Below are 10,000 nucleotides of genomic sequence, written 5' to 3' on the forward strand. Positions count from 1 at the left end.
GGGGAGGGCCCGACGCGAGGCAGAACACCAGGGCCACGAGCAGAGGCTGTCCTGCTCGGTCTCAGGACCCCGCCACCGCCGACGCTGGCCGCGAGGCCGCGAACGAGGGCAGATGAGCGAGGTCGGGCCGGATTCCGTGCCCCTGCCCCTCTGCGCACCACCGGCGGGCGGGGAGGAGGAGCGAGGGGCCCGCGCGCTGAGCGAGAAGAGCGGTCCCATTCGCCACGAATGTCCGTCCCTCGTCTTGGCGCGGCTCGGACCCGGCCCGGGAGAGCACGACAACACCACATCGATCGGGTCAGCCCAGGCACAAGCGAGGAGGAGAAGACCCCCCCGCCAGGGCTGCCAGGAGGCGGGCGAGGACAGCCCCGGAGAGGACCCGCTTTCTGCCTCGCCCGCCCCGGCTGCGGAAAGGTGGCCGCGAGGACCCCGCACACGGAGAACGCCTGACACGCGAGGCACGTGGGCCTGGGGGAGGGGGGGAGCGGGGCACACTCTGGCGAGCACCGCGGCCACCGCGGGTGCCTGCGACAAGGGGCACGCGGGTCAGAGGGCCCGCGGCGCCCGTGCCACGCCGCCCTCGGGCACTGGAGACCGGGGGGAGGCACCGCGGCTGGACATCTGGACGCGCGAGAGCCGGCGCACGGGCCCCAGGCGGGCGGCTCAAGCGGGGAGGAGCGGGGGAGGGCGTGGGCCGTCGGTGGACCGGCGTCTACGGACCCGTCCAGGTTTCCCATCTGCTCAGCGGGAGTCACCCAGCGAGGAGAGCGTGTCAGCACCAATCTGGTGGCCCAAATCGCCCGTTTTGGGCGAGAGAAAAGCCACGCCCCGCGGCGGGAGGGGCCCGCTCCCCACGGCGAGCCCCCGGAACTGCGGCCCGGCCATCGGTCCGTAGCGCGACCCCATGGCCCCCAGCGCCCCGCCCCCCCCCGGAGCTCCCGGGATCCTCTGGTCGACCCGCGGGACGGGGTGACGGAGCTGGCCGGGGCCGCGCGGGCGCCCAGAGCCAGCCGCCTGCGCTGCGGCCAACGCGGGCCGGTCGGGGAACCCTCGGAGGGGGGACTTGGAAAAAATTCTCGGGCGGCGGGGCCCCTCCGAAGGTCCGGGCCCCGCGCGGGTCCGTGGCCGGGCCGGGGCGGGCCGGGGGCGGCAACCTCGGCCCGGGGACCCCCGGAGCGGGACTTTGAAAAAATTCTCCGACGGTCCGGACCCCACGCGGGACCGCGCCCGGGCCCGGGGCGCCCTCCGCGGGCCACCCCGGACCTACGCCGGAGGCCCCGGTGACGACCGGGCCGCGCGAAGGAAGGCGCGCGAACGGCCGGGGCGTGCCTTGTCCCGTTCTTCTGCCTGCGCCGTCTCGGTGCGGCCCGGTTCGGTCCAGCGCCGTCTAAAACACGGCACCCGGGAGCGCGGCGGCGGCGGCGGCGGCGGCGGCGGCGGCGACGGCCACCGCCTCGGCCACATGAAGCTGCGGGCCCAATTCCGGAACGTGGCTCTGGCGCCGGCGCCCCACCGTGGCCGGGACGATCCCGCCGACGCCGCCGGCGTCCCGAGACGTCGCCTCGGCCAGCGCGGCCACAGCGCCTCCCATGTCGCCGGCGCCGGAGCTCCGGAGGAAAACGATGTCAAAGCGGCCGCCAGGTGGCGGCCGACAACCGGCGCGGGCGACAGCGGGACGGATCCGGATCGGCGGCCGGCGAGGGCGCGTCGCCGGGCGGCCGGACACCCGGTCCCGTCCCGGCTCCCCCCCCGCCCCCCTCCCCCGCCTCCCAGCGCCGCCGCCGAACACGTTTCTCGGCGCGGGGCGGCCGGAAGGCGTTGGGGCCGGCCACGGCGCGGGGTCGGTTGGGCCAAGGGGATCCACCCGGCCGGGCCCTTTCCCGCCTCGGCCAGGACGATCCTGCCGACGCCGCCGCCGGCGTCCGGGAACGTCGCCTCGGCCAGCGCGGCCACATCGCCTCCCGCGCGTGTCGCCGGCGCCGGAGCTCCGGGGGAAGACGATATCAAAGCGGCCGCCAGGTGGCGGCCGACAACCGGCGCGGAGTGCAGCGGGACGGATCCGGATCGGCGGCCGGCGAGGGCGCGTCGCCGGGCGGCCGGACGCCCGGCCCCGTCCCGGCTCCCCCCCCGCCCCCCTCCCCCGCCTCCCAGCGCCGCCGCCGAACACGTTTCTCGGCGCGGGGCGGCCGGAAGACGGTGGGGCCGGCCACAGCGCGGGGTCGGTTGGGCCAAGGGGATCCGCCCGGCCGGGCCCTCCTCAGGTTCCGGAGGTGTGAGCAGGCTGTGTGGCTGGCTGCTTCTCCCTGACGGAACAGCAGTGGAACGACGGTACCAGCCCACTGCAGCAGCCGCTCTGGGAATGGTGCCTGAGGGCTCCCCGCGGGGCAGGGCCGGTAAACCCTCTCTGCCCCTGAAAGGTCTCTTCCTGCCGCTGCCCCTCAGTGCGTCGTCTAAGCCCGCCTTCGACGGTCAGGACTCCCCGCTCGTCGCAGACATACTCGTTCGCTTGTGTTTCCGGGTCTTTGTCGTCAAGAGAGCTAGGCGGAAGCGTCAGCCTATTCCACCACCTTGGCCCCATCTCCCAAAGTTCCGATCCAAGGGGGTCCGGCCCAGCCGGGCCATTTCGCCCCTCAGCCAGGAAGATCCCGTCTACCCCGCTGGAGCCCTGGAGCACCATGCCGGCCAGCCGGCGTGTCCCACTCGGGGGGGGCCCTGGGAGGGAGGGAGGGAGGGAGGGAGGGAGGGAGGGAGGGAGGGAGGGAGGACCCCGGGAGGACCCCGGGAGGACCCCGGGAGGACGCCGGGAGCCAGGCCGGGCTCGAGGAGACGGAGCGAAGGCCCCGGGCCGCCGTGGCCAGCGCGCGCCCGCCGGGACCGCTTCCCATCCCGTCGGCGCCGCAGAGCTCCGGAGGGGGACGGTATCGAAGCGGCCGCCGGGTGACGGCCGACGACCGGAGCGAAGGGCGGCGGGGGGGTGGAACCGGGTCCACCTGGGCCCCGGCCGGGGCTCGAGGGTGGCAGAGGGGACAGACTCCCCCGGGCCGCCGGGGAAACCTCTCGGGAGCGTCATGGGGCGCGCGCGCGCGCTCGCCCCCGAAAGGGCCGAACGGGGGGGGGGCGCCCGAGGGGATGAGCGTCCACCGGGGGCGGGAGGGAGAAGAGAGCACGTCCCAAGCGTCGGACGGGCAGGTGTTCTCCGATCCGTATCCTTTGGACGGACGCGACAAACGGGACGGGATGAGACCGCCAGTCCCCGAAGTTTTCCTCCTCGTTCTTTGAGTGCCCGCGTGGCGCAGCAGGCAGACCGGGAGACGTTTTCCGCCGTCGTCCCTGTCGCCGAGCCAACGGTACGCGTGAGGCGGGTTGAACGGGCAAATTGCGTCGGGAGGGAGGGAGGGAGGGAGGGAGGGAGGGAGGGAGGGAGCCGTGCGTTTGCCGGCATCCGCGTCGCAAAAGAAAACCACGGCCGCCACCGAGAGCGTTCTTCCTCATCGCTTTCCATCCTCCCGCGACGCGGGCGGGCAAACGGGGGGCGGGGGGGAGGCCGGGAACGCCTTCCCAGAGCCGGTACGGACCGGCTCTGGGCCCCCCGGTCCGACTGGGGAGACATCTCACCGAGGGAGGCCCTCGAGGCTCTCGGGAGCGAGGCCGGACTTAGTGAGGTCCAGCGGAGGCGCGGCGGGCCAGCCGCGAACGCCCGCCCAGAGGCCCTCGGGCGGCTCGGCCCGAGCGAGTGCTCTCCGGGCTCGCGGGCGGACTCGGGAAGGTGGCGTCTCCGGGGCGGGGGGGGGAGGGAGAGGGGTGAGTCGGCGTCTCGAGCATCGAGAGATCTCCGGCGGCTCCCGAATGCGGGCGGGCGGGCGGGCGGGCGGGCGTGTGTGCGTGAGTCGTGGGGGTGGGGGGTGGAGTGCCCGAGGGGGGTTGGGGGGTGGGAGGCCGAGAGTGGGGCGGTGGGGGGGTCGGAGGGTGGGGGCGGTGGGGGACCACGCGCCTCGGGCCCGGGGGGTGGGGTGCTGAGGTGGGCGGGGAGTTGGCAAACGTTCCGGGTGGCCTGGTGCGTGTGCGCGCGTGCCTGCGCGCGTGCGTGCGTCCGTTCGCGCGCGCGTCCCGGTGTGCGTGCCTGCGCGCGCGCGCGTCTGTGCGGGGGCGCGTCTTTGCGGGGGCGTGTGCGCGCGTGTCCGGGCGTGTGTGCCTGCGTGTGCGCGCGTGACTGCGTGCGTGCGCGTGCGCGTCTGCGGGCGTGCCCGTGTGCGTGCCCGCCTGCGTCTGTGGGGGCGCCTGCGCACGTGAGCGCGGGTCTGTGCGTGCGTCTGTGTGTGCGTCTGTGCGTGTCTGTATGGGTTTGAGTGCGCGTCTGCGCGTGAGCGCGTGTCTGAGCGTGTGCGCCTGTGCCTGCGCCCGCGCGCGCCTGTGCCTGCGGGAGCGGGCGCGCGCTCAGGCGGACGGGCAGCCCCCCGTCGTCGCCCTCGGTCCGCCGAACGGGCGCCCCCTTGGCCGGATGGAGAGGCTTTTCTCCGCGCCCACGAGGGGAATCGCAACGGGAACCGTAAGGCCGCACGCCGGCGGCGCTAGCGCCGCCTGCCGACGAGGGCCGCCGCCGCCGATCCCCCCCCCCCGGCCCGACCCCCAGCCCCCCAACTCGGCCCGCGGTGAGGGCCGGGGCCGTATTCGGCTGGAGGGGGGGGACGGTAAGGCCGAGGGCAGCGTCGCCGTTCCCGCGTTGCACGCGTCGCCGTGCCGCGAGCGTCTCCCGGGAAGCCAGAGGAGCGAGGTGTGTGAAGCCCGTGCCGCGCGCGCGCGGACCCGACCGGGGTGTTCCGGGACGACCGACCGACCGACCGGCCGACCGGCCGACCGTCGTCGTGGAAAGCTCACGGCGGACTGGACATCTGACGGGCCCCTCCCTGTCCGAGCCGACCTCCCGAGGTACGTAGGAGGGGAAGGGTACGGTAGGCTGGTTCGGCTGGAAGCCATCCCACCCCCGGGAGGCGTCGATCGACGGGGAGGCGGGACCGGGAAGGCACCGGTTTCCAATCGGACGATGGCTGAACCTTGGGCGACGGGTACGCGGACTCCTCCGTCTTCGCCCGAGTTCGCGACTCTCTGCGGGGGGAGCTTTCCGGGAAGCGGGTGACGGGCGCGCGTGCCGTCGTCCCGTGAAGGCGCGCTACTACCAAGAGGCTCCGAACGCGGGCCGTCCTCGGGGGGCGGTTTATTTTTTCTCAGTCGGGGGGGACCCCCGCCACAGGGAGAGAAACACCCGAGTTGGAACGGTGCTCGGGTGGGGAGTAGGGCGTGGCGGTGAAGACTGACGTTCGTCATCGTCGTCGTTTCCGTTTAGATAGAGAACTGACTGCGGCGCCGCTGCCGTCGCGTGCCGTCGAGCGGCTCGGGACTCGGAGCGGCCCTAGGGGAGAGAGTCGAGCCGCCCCACGGGCTTCCCAAGGAGGAGCCGGCGGATCCGAACCGCCGACGACCTCGGTCGGCAGCCGAGCTCCGAGCCGCCGCCGCCGCGCCGCCGGGGCTCCGTCTTTGCACTCGGTCTCCGGTACGCGGCCAGTTGGTTTCGCCCGAGGGACGGAACGGCTCTCGAAGAGGAAAACCCGGTTTCAGAAAAGGAAGGAGACAGGCAGAGGGAGGGGGAGGGGGAGGGGGTGGGCGGGAGGGGTGGGGGAGGGGAGGGGGATGGGGGCAGGGGAGGCGAGGGGGAGGGGAGGGGGAGGGGAGGCGGTGGTGGGAGGGACGGGGAGGGGGAGGGGGGAGGGGAGGGGAGACGAGGGGAGGGGAGGGGGAGGGGGACGGGGGAGGGGGGAGGGACGGGAGGGGGAGGGGGAGGGGAGGGGAGGGGAGGGGGGCGGGGAGGGGAGGGGAGGGGGGCGGGGAGGGGGAGGGGATTGGAGGGGAGGGGGAGACAGGCATACCTGGACGCCGAGCCAGCCCGGTGACGGCGTTAGGTAGAAGAAGGACGGTAGGCGCCCACGCGCTCACGCCCGTGGCTGCAGATACGGACACGCAGGCGCGTGCACGCGCCCGTGCGCGGGCGGGCGGTACGCACGGTCCGTGCCCGTGCGTACGCCTAGGGGTGTGCACGCGCGGGCGCCCGCCTCTACGTACCTGCCCGAGGGCGCGCGCGCGCGCGCCCGCGCCTGCACGCGCCTGCACCTTCGCACGGGCACCTGCGCGCGGACCTGCCCGCGCCCCCGCCTCTGCGTGGGATCGGCGAGAGCCGAAAGCGGTACCGCCGCCGCCGCGTTTTCAAGATCCTTTGGCTCACGCGCCCCCCCACCCCCTTCCGGCCACCTTCGGGGGGAAAGCCCAACTTCACGGACGGGCGGAGCGGATAGCCCTTCAGCTGCGCCTCCCTGAAATAGAACGGGAGGAGTCACGAGAGCCTTAGGAAACGGAGCGAGGCGACGAGAGGGTGCGTCGAAAGGCGGGCGTCGAGAACTCCGGCCACAGGCGTTTTCCTTCTGTAGGGTGTAGAAAGCACCCCGCCGCACGCACCCGGCGTTAGGGAGCTGTCTCGAGGGCCGCGGTTTCTACTCCGCCGACTCCTTTCAGTTGAGACGGGGCGCCTCCGAGCGTGTGTGTGCGCGCGACCCGAAGGCGGTCGTCGAGGGACGACGGCACCCTCGGTCCGCCGAACCCCCGCGCCCTCGGACGGACGGGTGGAGAAGCTCTCCTCGACGTCACGGAGGCGGTCCCGACTGAAACCGGAGGGGCACGTGCCGGCGGCGCTAGGCCCGCCGCCGCCGAGGACCGCTGGCGCCACCCCCCCCACCGCCCACCACGCACCCCCAACCCCACCCCGCCTGCGCCCTTGCCGTGGGCCCCACGCTGGCGATATCCGGATCCAGTCCGACGTGGCCGCCGGCTGCCACCCGCCAGGCGGGGAAGAGGTTTGGAGGCGGCGGAGGCGGTGGGGGCGGCGGGGGGCGGCGGGGGTGTGGGCGGTGGGGGGCGGAGGAGGAGGAGGAGGAGGAGGAGGAGGAGGACGGACGGACGGACGGAAGGACGGGAACGCGCCCGCGCGCGCGTGCGCCCGCACCGCAGGGTGCCCTCCGGAGACACGGACGGGCCCACGGAGCACACGGAAACACGGAGATGGACGCGAGGGGGCGCGCGCGCGCGCGCAGCAGACACAACCCCGGGACGCCCGGGAGACACAGAGGTAGGCGCGGGCAGGCAGAACACGCGGGAACGCGGACGCGCGGCACCCACGGACACGGTCCGCTCGCGCACGCGCACGGGGGCCCGGACGCACGGCGACTCGCACGGACGGCGCGGCCGAAACACGGGAAGGTACGCCTCAGGGGCACACGCCCGTGGATCCCCCCAACAGAAGCCCGCCCGCGGCCAACCCCCGCCGCCCCCCCCCCGAAGCGGGACGCCCACCCGCGCGGACGGAGGGAGGGGCGCGACGGGGCGGACGGCCGCGCCGCAGCGCTTCGGAGGACACGGCGCCCCCGCCACACACGCGCGACGCGATAGACGCGTCGCGCGCGAGACGGGGGCACGGGCACGAGGTACGTACGCCCGACCGCGCGACTCGCGCGCCCGCCGGCCGCGCGCCCGCGCGGCATCCCGAAGAGGGCGCGCCGCACTCGGACGGACGGGGCCGCGCGCGCGCGCGCGCACCGGAGAGGCCACGCGCGCACCCGCGCGGACACGTACGCGCACGCAGCGGCGGCGGCGGCGGCGGCGCCCTCCGGCGACACGGACGCACGCCCGGGGCACGCGGAAACGCGGAGACGCACGCGCACAGCAGACGCACGCACGGGACGCTCGGGAGACGCGGAGGTAGACGCAGGCAGGCGGAACACGCGGGAACGCGCGTCGCCCCCGCGCACACGATACACGGAGCGGGCGGGCACGCTCCACTAGGCGCACGCGGCCTGCACTTGACGCTCGGGGACGCGGGCGCGGACGCGGCCCCGTACACGCGGCACCCACGGGCAGGCGGCACGCGGGCTCGGACGCACGCCCGGCGACGCGCGAGGACGGAGAGACGGCGCACCGGAACCGCGGGCGGGAGACGCGAACGAACGGGCGCCTCCCGCGCGGCGCGGGGGGACGCCCACGCGGAAGGCGCGGCACGGCCACACGCCCGCGGCGCCCCCGCGCGCCCGCCGTCCCCCCAAAGTGGGACGCGCTCGAGACGGCGCACGCGCACGGACGGTGACCGCGACGCACCCGCGTCCGCCCGCCCGCCCGCACGCACGCACGCACGCACGCACGCGACCCCGGAGGACGCGTCGCACGCGAGACACGGGGGCGCGCGCCCGAACTACGTAGGGTCGACCGCACGACTCGCGCGCCCGCCGGCCACGCGCCCGCGCGGTATCCCGAAGCGGGCCCGCTACGCTCGGACGCAGAGGCAGAGGCAGAGAGAGACAGAGACAGAGGCAGAGACAGAGACAGGCAGAGACAGAAGCAGAGGCAGAGACAGAGGTAGAGACAGAGGCGGAGACAGAGACAGAGGCAGAGACAGAGACAGGCAGAGACAGAAGCAGAGGCAGAGACAGAGGTAGAGACAGAGGCGGAGACAGAGACAGAGGCAGAGACAGAGACAGAGACAGACGCAGAGGCAGAGACAGACAGAGGCAGAGGCAGAGACAGAGACAGGCAGAGACAGAAGCAGAGACAGAGGTGGAGACAGAGGCGGAGACAGAGACAGAGGCAGAGACAGACGCAGAGGCAGAGGCAGAGACAGAGACAGGCAGAGACAGACAGAGGCAGAGGCAGAGACAGAGACAGGCAGGGACAGAGACAGAGACAGAGGCAGAGACAGAGACAGGCAGAGACAGAGACAGAGACAGAGGCAGAGGCAGAGGCAGAGGCAGAGACAGAGACAGGCAGAGACAGAAGCAGAGACAGAGGTAGAGACAGAGGCGGAGACAGAGACAGAGGCAGAGACAGACGCAGAGGCAGAGACAGAGACAGAGACAGAGACAGGCAGAGACAGACAGAGGCAGAGGCAGAGACAGAGACAGGCAGGGACAGAGACAGAGACAGAGGCAGAGACAGAGACAGGCAGAGACAGAGGCAGAGGCAGAGACAGAGACAGGCAGGGACAGAGACAGAGACAGAGGCAGAGACAGAGACAGGCAGAGACAGAGACAGAGACAGAGGCAGAGGCAGAGGCAGAGGCAGAGACAGAGACAGGCAGAGACAGAAGCAGAGACAGAGGTAGAGACAGAGGCGGAGACAGAGACAGAGGCAGAGACAGACGCAGAGGCAGAGACAGAGACAGAGACAGAGACAGGCAGAGACAGACAGAGGCAGAGGCAGAGAGAGACAGGCAGGGACAGAGACAGAGACAGAGGCAGAGACAGAGACAGGCAGAGACAGACAGAGGCAGAGGCAGAGACAGAGACAGGCAGGGACAGAGACAGAGACAGGCAGAGACAGAGACAGGCAGAGACAGAGACAGAGGCAGAGGCAGAGGCAGAGGCAGAGACAGAGACAGGCAGAGACAGAAGCAGAGACAGAGGTAGAGACAGAGGCGGAGACAGAGACAGAGGCAGAGACAGACGCAGAGGCAGAGACAGAGACAGAGACAGAGACAGGCAGAGAGACAGAGGCAGAGGCAGAGACAGAGACAGGCAGGGACAGAGACAGAGACAGAGGCAGAGACAGAGACAGGCAGAGACAGAGGCAGAGGCAGAGACAGAGACAGGCAGGGACAGAGACAGAGACAGAGGCAGAGACAGAGACAGGCAGAGACAGAGACAGAGACAGAGGCAGAGGCAGAGGCAGAGGCAGAGACAGAGACAGGCAGAGACAGAAGCAGAGACAGAGGTAGAGACAGAGGCGGAGACAGAGACAGAGGCAGAGACAGACGCAGAGGCAGAGACAGAGACAGAGACAGGCAGAGACAGACAGAGGCAGAGGCAGAGAGAGACAGGCAGGGACAGAGACAGAGACAGAGGCAGAGACAGAGACAGGCAGAGACAGACAGAGGCAGAGGCAGAGACAGAGACAGGCAGGGACAGAGACA

Source organism: Loxodonta africana, unplaced genomic scaffold (genome assembly GCF_030014295.1).
Source record: "Loxodonta africana isolate mLoxAfr1 unplaced genomic scaffold, mLoxAfr1.hap2 scaffold_178, whole genome shotgun sequence".
Lineage (NCBI taxonomy): Eukaryota > Metazoa > Chordata > Mammalia > Proboscidea > Elephantidae > Loxodonta > Loxodonta africana.